Source organism: Dreissena polymorpha, chromosome 11 (genome assembly GCF_020536995.1).
Source record: "Dreissena polymorpha isolate Duluth1 chromosome 11, UMN_Dpol_1.0, whole genome shotgun sequence".
In the NCBI taxonomy this organism is placed as follows: domain Eukaryota; kingdom Metazoa; phylum Mollusca; class Bivalvia; order Myida; family Dreissenidae; genus Dreissena; species Dreissena polymorpha.
In genome coordinates this window covers 14944269-14962132 of record NC_068365.1, presented here as the reverse complement: position 1 = coordinate 14962132, position 17864 = coordinate 14944269, and the positions used below count along the sequence as shown (strand labels likewise).

Sequence of the window (17864 nt, the reverse complement as noted above, 5' to 3'; positions counted from 1 at the left end):
TTTAAAGAAAGCTATTTTATTATTCAAATATTGACATAATAGAATAAACTTCCTGTCTTCAACATTCAAGGTCTGTGATCACCTTTTCAAAAACCTCAATTTTTCTAATGCATGATCCCATGCTAAATCTTAACTCTGCATTGTGTCAACGTGTGATTTATTACACTTCAAATATGCTTTTATCTTGTGTCACCACATTCAAAACCCAACACCCTTAAATTACAGCCTGTAATTTTTCACAATGCAAATTGAAATTCAACCTGTGAACGACAGTCATTTCATACACTGCCCATAATTATCACAGCGCGCTTGCCCTCTTGTTAGCTAACAATCTTTATTACGTTAAGAGCAGCAAGATCGTTTCGCCTCATTTGCACGTGAATGTGTTCCATTGATACATGTGTGAACGAAACTGCGCAGGCTCTAGTGATTGTGCCATGATAAACACTACCAGCTCAGGACTACAGAGGAGCTTTAGCATAAGGGCTCAGTGAAGCAACGTATTTACATTGATAAAAAGCTATCATCTGATGTTACATCAATGAAAAGAGGAGCACTGAAAGGCTCAATTGTATACAAATGGTCACCTTAATTTACATGGAATAAAAATGGGCCCTGCTCTGTGAAAATGGGGTTAAATGCATGTGCGAAAAGTGTCATCCCAGAGAAGCCTGTGCAGTCTGCACAGGCTAATCAGGGACGACTATTTCTGCCTAAATTTAATTTTTGCTAAGAAGAGACTTCATTTTAACGAAAAATGTCATAAAAGCGGATTGCACAGGCTAATCTGGGACAACACTTTACGCACATGCATTATGCCCAGTTTTCTCAGAACACGACTGAAATGATAATTGCTCATGGAATAACGGTGCTAAATTCATGCGTGTAAAGAGTTGTCCGTGATTATGGATGACATTTTCCGCCTTAACTTGATATTGGCTAAGAGACTTTCTTAAACCTAAAAAACTTAAACAAATTTGGTCGTCGATTAGCCTGTGCTGATTGCACAGGCTAATTTGGGACAACAATTAACACAAATACAAGCCTAGTTTTCCCAGCACAAGGCTTAAATGGTCACCATACTTAACAGCGAATAAAAATGTCATTATTTTTACAATAAAGCGTGGCACTTATAATATGTCCTCTCATCCTTTTTCAAGGACAAGGTTATGATAAAAAGTGATCATTTCTGAAGATCAAACTGCTTTTGACAATGTAAAGGTATTGTCACATTCTTTATCCTACACTCATTGAAGGTCGTGGTCTATCATATCACTGGCTACATACGTTTTAAGAAACTTAACTGGCTAAACCCTTTCCCACTTAGAAGCAAGTGAAAATGGCTATGTGCAAACAGCATAAAACCAGAACAGCCTGCAAGTAACTGGCAGTCTGTTCAGGTTTTATGCTGTTTGCTGCTCATCAGTATCTAAGGGTTGGAAATGAAGCCTTTAAGACTTGAATCTAGTAAGAAAGGTCTTTAATTAAATATAAATTTCTAAGGGACTTCAAATGCATGAAAATAATATCTAATGGTTGAGGCATAACTGGGACAGCACTTTCCACCTCGACTGGATCCATTTATTAATTAATTCCATAAAAGCAGTAAGTGTCATCCCTGATTAGCCTGTGTGGACTGCACAGGCTTATTTAGGACAATACTTAACACACATGGGTTAAGCCCTGCAGTTATGGTTATATCTATTTTCAGATTAATATATTTAAATCTGTAGATGTTCAGTAATTTACCTCTTTGTAAACTGAAATACCTAGCTGTTCACATTTTTTTCTTCTATACAACGTAAGTCAATATTTAGGAGTTAAATATGATTACAACCGCTGATTTACATGAGAATATTTTATCTGTCATTCACAAATGGAACAACTATTAAACATTATTAATGTGCCAGTTAGATTAACATCAGATGATTTTTTTTCATAAAAGCAACTCAAATTAGTTTTTATTAGCCCATTTTCAAACATTTGGTAAAACATTTTATCGTGGGAAGCATGACATGCAACCTAAAGAATATAATTCACGAAAGCATCACATGATTAACTTATCTATTGCCTGCCATTACAAATAGGGTGTTTAAATTGTGAATATAGTTTTCTAGTTGAGTAGGTAATGAATACTGAAAGTATGGGGAGCACATTGCCTTTTGCAATATATCACCGACAGTATGCATTCTTGTGGTTAATTTGTCATTAAAATAGGGATGACAATAAGAAAATCAACCTACCCTTTTATTGACACAGAAATCCATAATGTTTGTCATAGACTAATGAATATTTAATTGAGTACAATTTAAGAATCATCAAAGGTTTAAATGGCATTTTCTTAAAAAAAATTATATTATAAAATAATCACAAGTTTAACTTCTGATAATCATATTCAGAATTTTTTTGATAGCACTTGCATATATTTATGTCTATTACTAATTTCTCTGTGAATCAGATATACATGTTATACAAGAACACCGCATAACGGGTGCCACGCTCGGATGCGAAAGCTTGTCAGAATTTTTTTTATAGGTCAAAGTGACCTTTACCTTTGACCTAGTGACCCAAAAATGGGTGTGGCGTGTAGAACTCATCAAGGTGCATCTACATATGAAGTTTCAAAGTTGTAGGTGGAAGCACTTTGATGTTAGAGGAAAATGTCAAGGTTTTAGCAAGGCGGACTACGAGCTGGCTATGACAATACCTCGAGTTTTCTTCGAAAACAGCCCAGCTAATAAAAAACGAGTTATATATTTCATTGTACACATTGATTTTGCAAATATTGTCTTTGCCTAATTATTTTTTTTGTACTATATATAGCTATATAGCTGTAATAGTGTAACCCTGGCAAACTGTATCAACCAAGGAATTAGTATTAAACAATTCATTCTATGACTTTAGATAAAAGTAAATACTTAAGAGCAAGAAAACAATACGTCATAGATTGACATTATACAGACTGCATATTAATGCTACTTAGCTGATAAGCATATTGCTCAAAAAGAAGAATTTTTGGTGTAAAATGCCAAATGTGACCAAACATAAGTACTTACCAAACATTACAGTTTAAAAAATATTTTTCTTTTTTTAAAAATATTAAAGTCAAGCCCTTGGTTGGTGAATTACTGGTGCAGGCAATTCTTTACTTTTTTCAGCCTACATTATTTTTCAGAGTAGATATTGATTCATCAGCAGTTGTGTTTTACCGCCAAAACTCCAGCGCCCACACGGCCAAATCGGCCAATCCTTTAGTGGAATGTTGTGGCTACTTTATTTATAGATCTGACCCATTCGTTTCCAAGTATTTGGATAAAAATGAATGTCTCATTTTTTTTTTAATTATCAACATATTTAAAAAAAAAAAGATCTTGCTATTCAAGCTTTAGAAATCAACATGTTACCAAACTTCAATAGTTTGTGGTAATAAACAAAAAATCTGCTTGTTCAAGAAATATAAATTATTCTAAAAAGATTTTTGTGAAGTATCAATTCTGAAGTATTCAAAAAGTACACTGTTGGTTTGTGTACAACATAAAATTTAGAGTAGCCCATTAGAAGTAATCCAAAGTTATATGTATTTAACCTATCACATAAAGCACAGTCTTTAATACTTGAATAATCCCAGAATAATGAGGGGTCAAATATAGATAGACCATTACAATTTTTTTAAATATAAAAGTAAGGTAAAGGTCTTTTTTATTATAGTGTCACCCCTATTGAAAGGGCCAGCCAATTTGGCTTATGAGACACCTTTGTGTGTATACCATGTACCTCCTAACTCCTAGCACTATGCCAGGCGCCAGGCGGATAGAAGTCGGTAACCATTCATGTTTAACGCTCGCGACTCACGAGCCGGCCATATCGGAACAAGTCCCATGACGAACATCGATCCTTCGACAAACGCTCTCCATGGGGCTCGAACCTTTGTCCTCCTGATCCCGAGGCGGACGCCTTATCCACTAGGCCACGGCGACCGGTGTATACATTTTTTGATACCAGTATACTTTATTTGCCAAGATGCAATGTACATTACATAACAAACATTGCCAGAATACATAGAAAATACAGTGCAAGCAGTCATGTTTCAATAACGCATGCAAAAGCTACAGCCTAATTAACAAGAGATGTGTTTATCAGAAACACAATGTCCCCTATTGCGCCGCTTTGAAGCCATATATTTGACCTGTGACCTTGAAGGATGATCTTGACTTTTCACCACTCAAAATGTGCAGCTCCATGAGACAGACAGACAGACAGACAGACAGACAGACAGACAGACAGACAGACAGACAGACAGACAGACAGACAGACAGACAGACAGACAGACAGACAGACAGACAGACAGACAGACCAAAAACAATATGCCCCCATCTTTCGATCCGGGAGCATAAAAATACACACACTAATAGTTATGAAGGTAAGTTAGTATTGCAAATAGTGTCCACCAATGCCCACAAACTTCTAGAAATGTTTGATAAACATGTATCTGAAGAGGCTTGTTTGCAGGTACATGTACATAGCAAACCATGAATTGTAGGGGTTATTTTTTTTCAAATTAAACATGTTTTTTTATAAAAAATGTGTATTCACTTTAATTGTGCAGGTTTGTTGAAGCAACATCAACAAACCTTATGCAGTAAGAATTTTGTAAAAACACCTATTGCAAAATAACGCGCAAACTCATGCGAAATGTATTTATCTGTTCATTTACTACAGCCAATAGAATTTCAAGATGGGATAGGCTAAGATCAGTTTCACAAGATTGAATTCTTGATATAAACAGGTATTTGTCCAAAACTTGGGTTTTGAAATCTGATGATACAGCAAATCACGGAATGAGGAACTTGCTAGGGCAGGACCTTGAAGAGCGCGCCAAGGTCATTTTTTATGAATCACGCATAGTACCGCGTGCTGTATGAAAAATATGTATCTTACAATGTGCTGTTCAATGTTTTTTCAACACCATTCCATTCATAACGATATAAAGGACCTTACAGAGTGCGCCAAGGTCCTTTTGAATGAATCATGCATAGCACCGCGTGCTAAATGTAAAAAATGTATTCACTTATATTATCTTACATTATGCAGTTTAATGTTTTTTCAACCTCATTCCATTCACAAAGATAATTGCATTGCTCCCTAAATTATTTGTAAACTAAAAATTATATGAAGTTAATAACTTTGTTGTAGATTTTAAGCTTTCTTCAGTCAAAGTGAACTTTTAGCTAAACTCAAAATCATGATCATCATCAAAATAAAGAAAACTGACCCTTGTACTGTTAGAAAGGGGCTTAATGCATGTGTGTAAAGAGTTGTCCCAGATTATAGGTCTGTGCAGTCTGCACAGGCTTATCACGTGGGACAACACTTTCAGCCTAGACTGGATTTTGGGTCTCTGGTTCAATCCCCATTGTGATTGGGGATTTTTCTGACTGAGTTACATTATATGACCATCCTACTGCTAAACCTCATATCAGATTTTGTTGGGTATAAATAAAGGGTTTTATCATAAAAATGCATCTTATTAAGGAGTTTAAATGTTGGTCAATTTCTATGACATTACCTAAAACTCCCAAACTTATTCAACATTTCCTATCCTACCAGAATCAGGACAAAGCAATGAAAAGGCAACACAAAATAGCTATTGTTTTTTTAGCACCCTATAGTTAAAAAGCTGTGATTGTTTCCTCATACTCAAGTTCAATTATGATTTATTATGATTATGATTAGAGTATTTGAATACTTAGTACTTTTCAAGTGTCACCCACCTTGCCTTGGTGGGTTATGCACTAATTAGTACATTCTTGTCTGACAATCCCTGTCTGTGATTCAAATCTGATAAAGGTTACCAAAAATGGTTTAGCATTACATTTTAATGAAGCGTCTGCAAAATGGGGAATGTGATGTCAGGTACTGTAAGATTGACATATGAAAAAGTTTCTTTATGATAAACAACTGTCAACTAAATAACTAAACAGAAAAGGTCAAACAAAAGACAACTTTTTACTTCCGGCCCGCAACAAACAATGTGGACAAAACAAATTATGATTTCAAAAGCAAGCCATGTACAAAAGAGCTTATGTATTATAACAAATAAATTCTTTGACAATTAAAGCCCAAACCTTCATGTAGAAATGTTGGCGCTTGTTTTCTGATAAGAACTTTGAATTGGTCAAAGACTTAACCTTGAACCAGGGAATCAATATTTGACTGGTGAATGAGAACCATGGCCTGGGGGCTGACTAAAATGTAAGGACTTTGTGGACATCACAATATCAATTGTACAAAATCCATTAAAAAATGTTTAATTCATTATATCATGAACAAAAAATGTAAACAATATCACTTTAAACTGAATATGTACAAACACAAGGTTTCTTTTAATTATACATGAATATGTTTCATTTAAACAAGTTACATGTCCTGTAAATTGTTTATATCAAGTTGAGTAGATCATGAATTAATTAACTCAGTGACTTTCTTCAAAAGATTAAATTTGAAGCATATAACTTTTTTTTAACAAAGTGATACAAATAATTATTTTTGTTAAGAAACCTGGGCTTATAAAATTGTTATGAATTTTTGTGGGAAAAGCAACTGAGAAAGTCGAATAATTAAAAAAAACAAGATGTACAACTTAGTATTTAAGTTGTTTGATTTGAAACACAAGGTTTGAAAGCAGATTGGGAAAAAGGCACAATCCTTTCAGCTTCATCCAAATAAGTCATGGAAATTTTCATAACAGTATTTTGTTTCCAGAAATCTGTATTAAGAACATTAATGCAACATTATAAATTTGTTAATCAATATACTATGCAGTACTCAAATCTTCAAGCTGTCATAGATGCAATAGGCCCAATAATTCTGGTAATGCTTTCATCCATTTGTGAAAAATACAACAGAGAAGCAAACAAGAATTCGCTATAGTTTAAAATAAGCCTCACTCAAGTGTTGTCGGCGACTGCAGCCTGTTCAGTCTGCACAGGCTAATCAGGGATGACAATCTTGTATGGTATGTTAATCAGGGATGACAATCTTGTATGGTATGTTAATCAGGGATGTTAATCTTGTATGGTATGTTAATCTTGTATGGTATGTTAATCTTGTATGGTATGTTTTGTCTTAGGAAGTCTCCTTAGCAAACATTCAGTTTAGGTGGAAAGTGTCGTCCCTGATTAGCCTGTACAGACTGCACAGGCTAATCTAGGGTGACAATTTACACACATGCATTAAACCCCCTTTTCCCAGAGCGTGGCTAAATTACATTCCAAACATTACAATCAATGCTCAACTTATTTCAGATCAAGTTTTGTACTTAAAAACCATGTTCACCCTTTAACTGAAGACACCAAGTGCAAATTCAAGGACACGTTCTTGTTACAGGAATACAGGAAATGGGTGATAGCCATTTGTTTACACAAACCGGATTATCAAACAATCCGCCTTGCACAGGTTGACGCGACCAAAAAATACAATTAAAGGGTGTTATCAGGGATTTAATCAGAACATAAGCCTTATTTGCCGTTTAATGCAACTATCTGACAGACTTAATACGATGCATATCGGGCATTAGTACACTTAGGCTTGTACATAATTGGTCCCTGTATTTATTGATGTTGGGGAATATTTAAGTCTGCTTTACATTAATTGCATTGATTCATCAATACAACAGTTCAAGGCAGGTCAGCAAACATATGAAGATTACAATAAGTACCTTCTGTGTTAATGGTTACAAACTAAATCTACTCTTTTAACACGAAAAAAAGTGTTTTAATTTATGAGCATTAATTTTAATTATCCAAAATTCATAGCCTAAAATCCTGGGTCAACAAATACATGAATTTCTCATCTCAAACTTAATGTTTAATCTTCAATCATAGCCAATGGAAATCAAAGCCTACAATTATTGAAAATGCATTTTCATTAGTCAATATTTGAAGTTGCAAAAACATGAGTCAGTTTGTGAAAAAAACAGGTCTCAATGCATGTTCGTTGATATTACCATCCCTGATTAGCATGTCAGGGACAATACTTTCTGGGTTTATGGAGTTTTTTTGTTTAAAGAAAGTCTTTTTTCAGAGAAAATCCAGGCTAGGCAGAATGTGTCATCCCTATTTAGCCTGTGCTAATCTGGGACAACCATTGACACACATGTGTTAAGCCCTCTTATTCCAGTGCAAGGCTCAAATGTAAGACTAAGAATGACAACAAGCTGTGTTAAAGGAAAAAATGTGTCTTGTTCTGATAAAACTGGGCTTAATTCATGTGCGTAAAGTGTCGTCCCAGATTAGCCTGTGCAGTCCGCTAATCAGGGACGACACTTTCCGCTTAAACTTGATTTTCGGTAAGAAGGGACTTTCTTCAAACTAAAAATACCATAAAAGCAAAAAGTGTCGTCCCTGATTAGCCTGTGCGGACTGCACAGGCTAATCTGGGACGACACTTTACGCACATGAATTAAGCCCAGTTTTCTCAGAACAAGACACAAATACTCCTTCTTAGTTCATCTTTTGATTTCAAAAGCAATATGAAATAAGTTTGATATGGTTTCTGGAACCACACGCCATCACATAAAAACCTTTATCAATATGGCTTACAAAGACCAAAATATTATAAAACTTTATTTAAAACTGAAAAGTAAGCTTAAACTTACATCTTGAAACATATGCATCTTGCATTCTATATAAGATACAATAGTAAAATAGATATAAGAAACATCCAAGTTTTATAATCTGCAACACCTAATTTGATAATAAAACAATTTTAAAACTAGAAATGCGGCGGCCGATGCGTATCCCCACGCCGTATGTTTGACCCAGGGGCGCCCCAGGGTTAGTAATGGGGCCATGCATAGTTGAGATTGACTGTATTGTCATAAAGGAAGTTGAGTATCAACTAGAGCTTTGTCACAGACGTGATGAATACCCCCACATGCCGCATTGACACAAAATATTTTGCATGTCGTCTTCACAAAAAACTGCGGACACCATGCTCAATTTTTAAAACGCACTAAGTGACCCCTTGACCTAGTTTTTGACCCACAAAAGCCCATGGTCTAACTTGGCCTTAAGATCATTAAGACCAAGTTTGGTGAAGATCTGATGTAAACTACTTGAATTAGAGAGCGGACACCTTGCTGAATGTTAAAAAACGCACTGTGACCCTGTGACCTAGTTTTAAGCCCGGAATGGCCCATGTTCAAACTTGTCCTAGAGATCATTTAGATAAAACTTGTGACCAAGTTTGGTGAGGATTGGATGAAAACTACTTGAATTAGAAAGCGGACAGCATGGTGAGGTTTAAAACGCACTAAGATACCCCGTGACCTAGTTTTTGACCCGGCATGACCAATATTCAAACTTGACCTAGACATCATCTAGATACAACTTCTGACCAAGTTTGGTGAAGATTGGATGAAAAATACTTGAATTAGAGAGTGGACAATATTGTGATGTTTAAAACACACTAAGTGACCCTGTGACCTAGTTTTTGACCCGGCATGGCCCATGTTCCAACTTGACCTACACATCATCTAGTTACAACTTCTGACCAAGTGTGGTGAAGATCGGATTTAAACTACTTGAAATAGAGAGCCGACACCATGCTCAATGTGTAAAACGTACTAAGTGACCCTGTGACCTAGTTTTTGATCTGGCATGGCCCATGTTCGAACTTGGCCTTCAGATCATCTAGATAAAACTTCTGACCAAGTTTGGTTAAGATCGGACGAAAACTACTTGAATAAGAGAGTGGACACCATGCTGAATGCTAAAAACCGCACTAAGTGACCCAGTGACCTAGTTTTTGACCCGGCAAATTTCATGTTCGAACTTGGCCTTAAGATCACCTAGATACAACTTCTGACCAAGTTTGGTGAAGATCGGATGAAAACTACTTGAATTAGAGAGCTGACAACATGCTGAATGTTTAAAACGCACTAAGTGACCCAGTGACCTAGTTTTTGATCCAGCAAGGCCCATGTTCGAACTTGGCCTTAAGATCATCTAGATACAACTTCTGATCAAGTTTGGTGAAGATCGAATGAAAACTACTTGAATTAGAGAGCGGACAACATGCTTAATGTTGAAAACGCACTAAGTGACCCAGTGACCTAGTTTTTGACCCGGCAAGGCCCATGTTCGAACTTGGTCTAGACATCATGTAGATACAACTTCTGACCAATTTTGGAGAAGATCAGATGAAAACTACTTGAATTAGAGAGCTGACACTTAATACAGACCGACCGAAAGACAAGTTCACTCCTATATACTAGTGGTGAGTTGATTAATCAGATCGTCGACGCGTTGTCAACGAATTGCTGCTGACGTGACGATGACGATGAAAATTTCGAGTTGACGAAAAGTTGACGAATTTTTTACCGTACCGATCATTCGATAATTTTTTTACTAGACCATTTCTGTTTACGGCTGAACTGAAACAAGCTTTTTTCTTGGATAAAACGACCCCTTTAAACCAATCAGAGATCGTAATACAGATGTGTAAAGGCAATTCATTCAAGATGTCGGTCAGAGAAGAATTTGTTCGCTTTCCTAAAAAAATCTAAGAAAAATTCAGAAGTTTGGATCCATTTGAGTGTCAAACTGATTGATCCTACTAAACCAGCGAAGGACGGGAACCTTGATATGAAATACGTGTTCTGTAATTACTGCAGAAAACAGTACACGAACCATGGTATGTTTACTCTGAAAATAAAACCATGCAAACATACTATGTTTCATTGTTTATTTTGTCAACTTTCCAAATTCATATAGAAGAAATCCTGTATCATATATCTATATGTCCTAATTCATTTCTTACCTAAAAAAATCTGCACTCATTATGTTGTGGTTATTTCTATTGTTACATTCTCTCAAGAAACCTCTTTTAAAAGTGAATGATATGGGTAAATTGTGCACAACATGGGACAAGAACCCACTACCTCCTCATTTTCTCTTCAAACTGAGCTGGTCCCAAACGCATACCCGTCATCTGTTGTATGCACACCCTTGTGTATAATGTGTTGAAAAACACATAAGGAATAGTCATGATAAAGTTCGTTTTGATAAACTAAAGCAATATAATGCTAATATCAACAAAAAACCTGGTTAAAATATTAAAAACTTCATTTTTTGTTACAAATGCTGATTAATCGCTGATTATGGCCTCCCATTAATCGACTCGGTTTTGGGGAACCGATTCCAACCACTACTATATACCCCCCTAAACTTCGTTTGTTGTGGTATAATTATAAGTGAATCAGTGTAAAAAAGAAGAAGTTATAGTAAAAGACAATTTTGGGTGGGTGTGGCCTATGTGGGCCGGGCGCCCCAGGGTTGGTAATGGGGCCATGCATAGTTGAGATTGACCGTATTGTCATAAGAGAAGTTCAGTATCAATTAGAAGTGAATCGGTGTAGAAAAGAAGAAATTATAGTAAAAGGCAATTTTGGGTTGGTGTTGTCTATGTGGGCGGGATGCCCCAGGGTTGGTAATGGGGCCATGAATAGTTGAAATTGACCGTATTGTCATAAGAGAGGTTCATTATCAATTTGAAGTGAATCGGTGTAGAAATGAAGAAATTATAGTAAAAATCAATTTTGGGTGGGCGTGGTCTATGTGGGCGGGTCAGATCAAAATTCCAAATAGAGCAGGGTCGCACATATGCTCATAGCTACCATGTGTGTAAGTTTCAAGGTTGTAGTGCTAATAGTGTAGGAGGAGAAAGCGGCAAGGACGGACAGACAGACGGACGGCGGAGATAACCACAATGTTCAAGTCCCCAATAAAAGTCCAACACAAATGTCCTAAAATGATGAAGAAATTCAGTATGAAAATAAGAACACCAGTACCCTAGTCATGGAATGAAAGCAAGAAATCGTCGGGGACTGGTGATGCTCCCCAAAGTTTCTTTTGTCACAATATTGCACTATATATTCAGATAAAAGGAAACGTCTTGAGGGGCATAACTTTGGACAAAATAATATGATGGATGGTTTAGCAACTTAAAAATGTCAAAGGGCCATAACTCTCTAAATAAATCATCTAACCAGAACCCACAAATAACATGCGCATCTCCTCAAGGTAGTTAAGCTTCCCATAAAGCTTCATTGTATTCCAGTCAGTAGTTGGGGAGAAATAGCCCGGACAAGAATTGCACTATATGTACAGTTTATAGAAAATTTCAAAGGGTCATAACTCTGTGAAAAATCATCCGACCAGAACCTGCTGATAATATGCACATCTCCTGTTGGTAGTGAAGCTTCCCATAAAGTTTCATTGAATTCCCGTTATAAGTTGCTGAGAAATAGCTCGGACAAGAATTGCACTATATGTACAATGGAAAATTTCAAAGGGCCATAACTCTGTAAAAAATCATCTGACGAGAACCCGCTGATAATATGCACGTCTCCTTTTAGTAGTGAAGCTTCCCATAAAGTTTCATAGAATTCCGGTCATTAGTTGCTGAGAAATAGCCCGGACAAGAATTGCACTATATGTACAGTTAATGGAAAATTTCAAAGGGCCATAACTCTGTAAAAAATCATCCGACAAGAACCAGCTGATAATATATGCACATCTCCTCTTGGTAGTGAAGCTTCCCATAAAGTTTCATGGAAATCCAGTCATTAGTTGCTGAGAAATAGCCCGGACAAAATTGTGCACGGACAGACGAAGCGGGGACTATATGCTCCCCCCAAACATTTTTTTGGGGGAGCATAAAAATCTTATCAGGCAAACAATTTGCACAATCACATCTAAAAGTATGTGAACAAGTGAACAATGTTTATAAAGCATCATAAAGTAATTTATACAGGAAATGAGTGGGATAATGCAAACAGTGCCTGATCTTGAACTAAGCGCCCTTTCAAGATTCCATAACCCCCTAAAGCAATCCTTTCAGCAGGTAACCCCATGACAAATATGAAACTTGCACTTCTCTGTACTTTCACTTTCTGAACATGTGCACCAGTATGATGTTTTTTGCGTTGAGAAAACTGGGCTTAATACATGTGTGTAAAGTGTCGTACCAGATTAGGCTGCAGTCGGCACATGCTAATCAGGGACAACACTTTACGCTTTTAAGGTATTATTAGTTTCAAGGAAGTCCCTCCATACCAAAAACCAAGTTTATGCCGAAAGTGTCGTCCCTGATTAGCCTGTGCGGACTGTGCAGGCTAATCTGGGACAACACTTAACGCACATGCATTAAGCCCAGTTTTCTCAAAATGCGACTCATTTACTTGTTATGAAACAACACAAATCCCAGACGTTAAGCTTTATCGGTGCATTTGTTTTTTGGGAGAATCAAGTCATGAGTATAAAAATCATCTCACAAACATTTTAATATTACACATAAATATTATACAGATTAAAAAAATAAGATCATAAGTGACTTAAGTTTATGCGCACTGCAATATAACTTTTTCAAACATGATTACCTCAAGGTCACTATTGAAACACATTTAACTCACGGTCTTATTCACGTTACAAGAATAGCTGTCACTATCCGGTTACATGTGGCCCAAGAAAATGCTCAAGTTGAACAATCTTTTTTATATTCACTTTTTTCCCCTCTATGAAATACCTTTAAGGCATGGAGCCAGGTTACACATCAGATGTGTGTCTGTTATATGGCATCTTCTTTGGGGGAGGGGGGGGGGGGGGAGGGGGGGGAGGGGGGGGGGGGGAATCTCAATATACATGTTTGATTACATAGCCAAAATCAGGTCTGATTATCAGGTAAACAGTCTGAACTTATGGCTTTAAACAGCTTCATCAATTCAACTTTCTTCAAGATATGGTTTAAACATAGCAAACTATTGGCAAAAACATTCAAGGTTATATTGAACAAATCTAATTAAGAAATGTTATCTAGGCCTTGACCACAAGCTTTGACCATGATTTACTTCTTTCTAAAAAAAGTTAAAATTTAGTATTGCTTTAAAAATTACTTGTTTTTGTCATACTACCATTGCCAGTCTTATTTTCAATCATTAATTTTGAAAATAACTAGAGATGTGCTTGTCAGAAACACAATGCCCCCTAATGCACCGCTTTGAAGCCATATATTTGACCATTGACCTTGAAGGATGACCTTGACCTTTCACCACTCAAAATGTGCAGCTCCATGAGATGTAAGTAAGAGATTGAATGGAGAAATGTTTCTTTTAATTTTTAATTTTTGACCTTTGACCTTGAATAATGACCTTGACCTTTCACCACTCAAAATGTTCAGCTCCAGAAGATACACATGCATGCCAAATATCAAGTTGCTATCTTCAATATTTAACAAGAGATGTGTCAGAAACACAATCCCCCCTATTGCGCCGCTTTGAATTTTTTAAATTATTTTTTTACCTTTGACCTTGAAGGATGACCTTGACCTTGAACTTCCACCACTCAAAATGTGCAGCTTCATGAGAATGCTGCTTTGATTTTTTTTTTTTTGACCTTTGATCTTGAAGGATGACCTTGACCTTCCACCACTCAAAAGGTGCAGCTTCATGAGAATGCCGCTTTGAATTTTTGTTTTGACTTTTGACCTTAAAGGATGACCTTGACCTTGAACTTTCACTACTCAAAATGTGCAGCTTCATGAGATACACATGCATGCCAAATATCAAGTTGCTATCTTCAATATTGAAAAAGTTATGGCCAATGTTAAAGTTTTCGGACGGACAGACGCCATATATTTGACATTTGACCTTAAAGGATGACCTTGACCTTCACCTTTCACCACTCAAAATGTGCAGCTCCGTGAGATGCATATGCATGCCAAATATCAAGTTGCTATCTTCAATATTGAAAAAGTTATGGCCAATGTTAAAGTTTTCAGACGGACAGACGCCATATATTTTACATTTGACCTTGAAGGATGACCTTGACCTTCACCTTTCATCACTCAAAATGTTCAGCTCCATGAGATACACATGCATGCCAAATATCAAGTTGCTATCTTCAACAGTGCAAAAGTTATGGCCAATGTTAAAGTTTTTGGATGGACAGACAGACGCCATATATTAGACATTTGACCTTAAAGGATGACCTTCACCTTTCACCACTCAAAATGTGCAGCTGTGTGAGCTGCACATGCATGCCAAATATCAAGTTGCTATCTTCAATATTGAAAAAGTTATGGCCATTAAAGTTTTCGGACAGACGGACAGACTGACATACACACATACTGACACACTGACTGACGGCCAGTTCAACTGCTTTATGCCACCCTACCGGGGGCATAAAAACACACATAATGTCAATGCACGTGTTTGCTATATATTATCAATAATTTGTTAACACATCTTATTTTACTGGCTGTCATTTTGTCAACACATGCATCAAATGTGCTGCCTTCTAGGAAAACAGGGCTTAATGCATGTGCATAAAGTGTCGTACCAAATTAGTCTGTGCAGTCTGCCAAGGCAAACCAGGGGCAACACTATCCGCCTCGACTGGATTTTTGTGAAGAAAATACTTCATTTAAACAAAAATTCCATAGAAGCTGAAAGTCTACGCACATGAATCAAGCTGAGTTTTCCAAGAACCAGTATCAAATAAAGATGGAATGCATATTTAAATAATGGTGTTGTGATCATGGTTTAAAGGGATCTTTTCACGGTTTGGTAAATTGACAAAATTGAAAAAAGTTGTTTCAGATTCGCAAAAACAGTATTACTGAACATTTGCCATGGCCTAATTTAGCCATTATGTGCATCTTTTGACGATTTAAAAACTTAAAAATTATAAAGCGTTGCAACACGAAACGATTGAATAATTTCTGTTCTTGTCGTTTAAATTTGTGAAACTACGAAGATTGCTTATATCACGTATAAAATACGCATCTAATGTATGCTTGGCAGGATAGCTCGGTTTGCTAATGCGTTTTTACTTTAGGATTCCGGGGGTCACTGGTTCGAGCCCTGATGCGGGCTACTTTTTTTCCTTTTTTAAATTTCATTTTTGGATTTTTTAATGGAGCTTTTAAAATTTAATGTTTACATTTATCAATATAAAGCATTTAATGACAAACTTCAAAACATGCCAAAATCTGTGAAAAGGCCCCTTTAATGATGATGAAAGGTTTCAAGTCTGCTTGTCCTTTAGGACAAGACAAGTGCACTTAGACAATAATACATTTGTTGTAACTAACAACTATAAAAAGCAATTGTAACAGTATCTAACAATTTACCTGTAACCTATAATTGACAGATTTTATCAAAAAGGTCAGATTGTTAACCCTTTTCCACTAAGATGCAAAATGAAAATGGCTTTTGCAACCAGCATAAAACCAGTAAAGCCTGCGAGTAAATCGCAGTCTGTTCAGGTTTTATGCTGTTTGCTGCACATCAGTATCTTAGGGTTGGCTTTTAAAACTTGAATATAGTAAGAAAAGTCTTTAATTAAATCTTACTTTCTTAGAGTGCGTTTCACTAAGCTGCGTACGCAAATAATTTCCTTAAATATTTGCGTACGCAAATCTTGTTTTCAAAAACAGGTTTCACTAAACAGCGTAAATTAACGCAGTGCGTAAATTATGTCATAAATTTACGCCAAATATGTACTTCGCGTAATTCAGAAAAACGCCGATCTGTCTTGGATGACAGTTTGTTTTACCCGACATTGGGCCCGGGAAGGAATCGAGTTGAGATCGAAAAAAGATTGGACGATCAACGAACGGTTATTGCCCTGCGTGCGCCCGACATCGGATTCATTGTACGTGTATCATAACGAGCATCGTCTGGCGTCTGTTGGGCATCATGCGAAGGTCCTTCGGCAATCAGACGGTTGCCGGCCGATGTATATGCCTCTGGGGCATACCTTTACTGTTGCCGATACACGTTTAATGAATCCGATGTCGGGCGATCGCTTGGCAATACCCCTGCGTTGATCATCCAATCTTGTTTCCATCTCAACTTGATTCCTTCCCGGGCCCGACATCAGGTAACATTTTAATTGAGACTTAAAATTAATCCGGATGCTGCCCGATGCTACAAATTAGCCCTGTTTCCTTGCGATCATCGGCCGGTCGCCAGCACGATGAGCGGAAAAATACATCGGCCGCTGATCGGCCGCTGATCGGACGGTGATCGGTGTCTATTTGTGACTGAGGTATAAGCAAAAAAGGAAATCGTTGAAAGGTATCGTCTGTCGCCGGAGGGTATTATATAGGAGGTTTTGGCGTGATGTCACAAGAGGGGTTTTCGGTTACTAAAAATAGATTGGCCGTCACACCTCTCAATCGCGGCCATTTACATATTATCAGAGTAAAGGTCGTCGGTAGACTAAATACTGACATTTTCATAAAACAAAACTATAAATACCCATTTTCTTTCTTAAAGTAAGACTTTAATAAATGATATCAAAAATTATAAAACATTTTGATTATAATTATAAGTGGTGTGGATGGGATAGTGTTATTTTTATCAGCGATCGAAACTTAAGTGTAAATTGTGCATTGAATCAGTTATAAAACAAAGCCCTAAAAAATTGCAATACATTACAATCTTAAAATATTTTTTTTTTTTAAATTGAATGAAAATATTAATAAATTTCAACATTCAAATAAAAAAAAAAACGAGCATCTGGAACCTGCATATTTTGCAAATTGAACTGTCTTTGCATGTACATGAATATTGAAAACTCTTTACTAGTGATACTGATCGATACAAATCTAGCGTTTTATGATACCATAAATCTATACATTTAATTTATTTTACGCAAGTATTTTTATATCCCTATTATGATCAAACGTGATTGCTTGTTTTTATGATGATGTTTCAAAACTGCAGTATACAGCATTGTATTGATACAAAGATTTTTGAGTTGCAAATATATGTTCACTAAAAAATGCAATTTCAGTCT

The 17864-nt window shown here is 36.4% G+C and overlaps 2 protein-coding genes across 4 annotated transcripts in view; both read right to left on the bottom strand.

Annotated features, from left to right (window-relative positions):
- Positions 1 to 17864, bottom strand: part of LOC127851885 (poly(A)-specific ribonuclease PARN-like) — a 66651-nt gene that overhangs the window by 18089 nt on the left and 30698 nt on the right. The window lies entirely within an intron of this gene.
- The window catches only part of LOC127851887 (uncharacterized), a 116881-nt gene continuing 113542 nt past the window's right edge, over positions 14526 to 17864 (bottom strand). The window contains exon 2 of the mRNA XM_052385840.1: positions 14526 to 14732. The gene's annotated coding sequence lies outside the window, so the exon portion shown is untranslated. The remainder of the gene's footprint in view (positions 14733 to 17864) is intronic.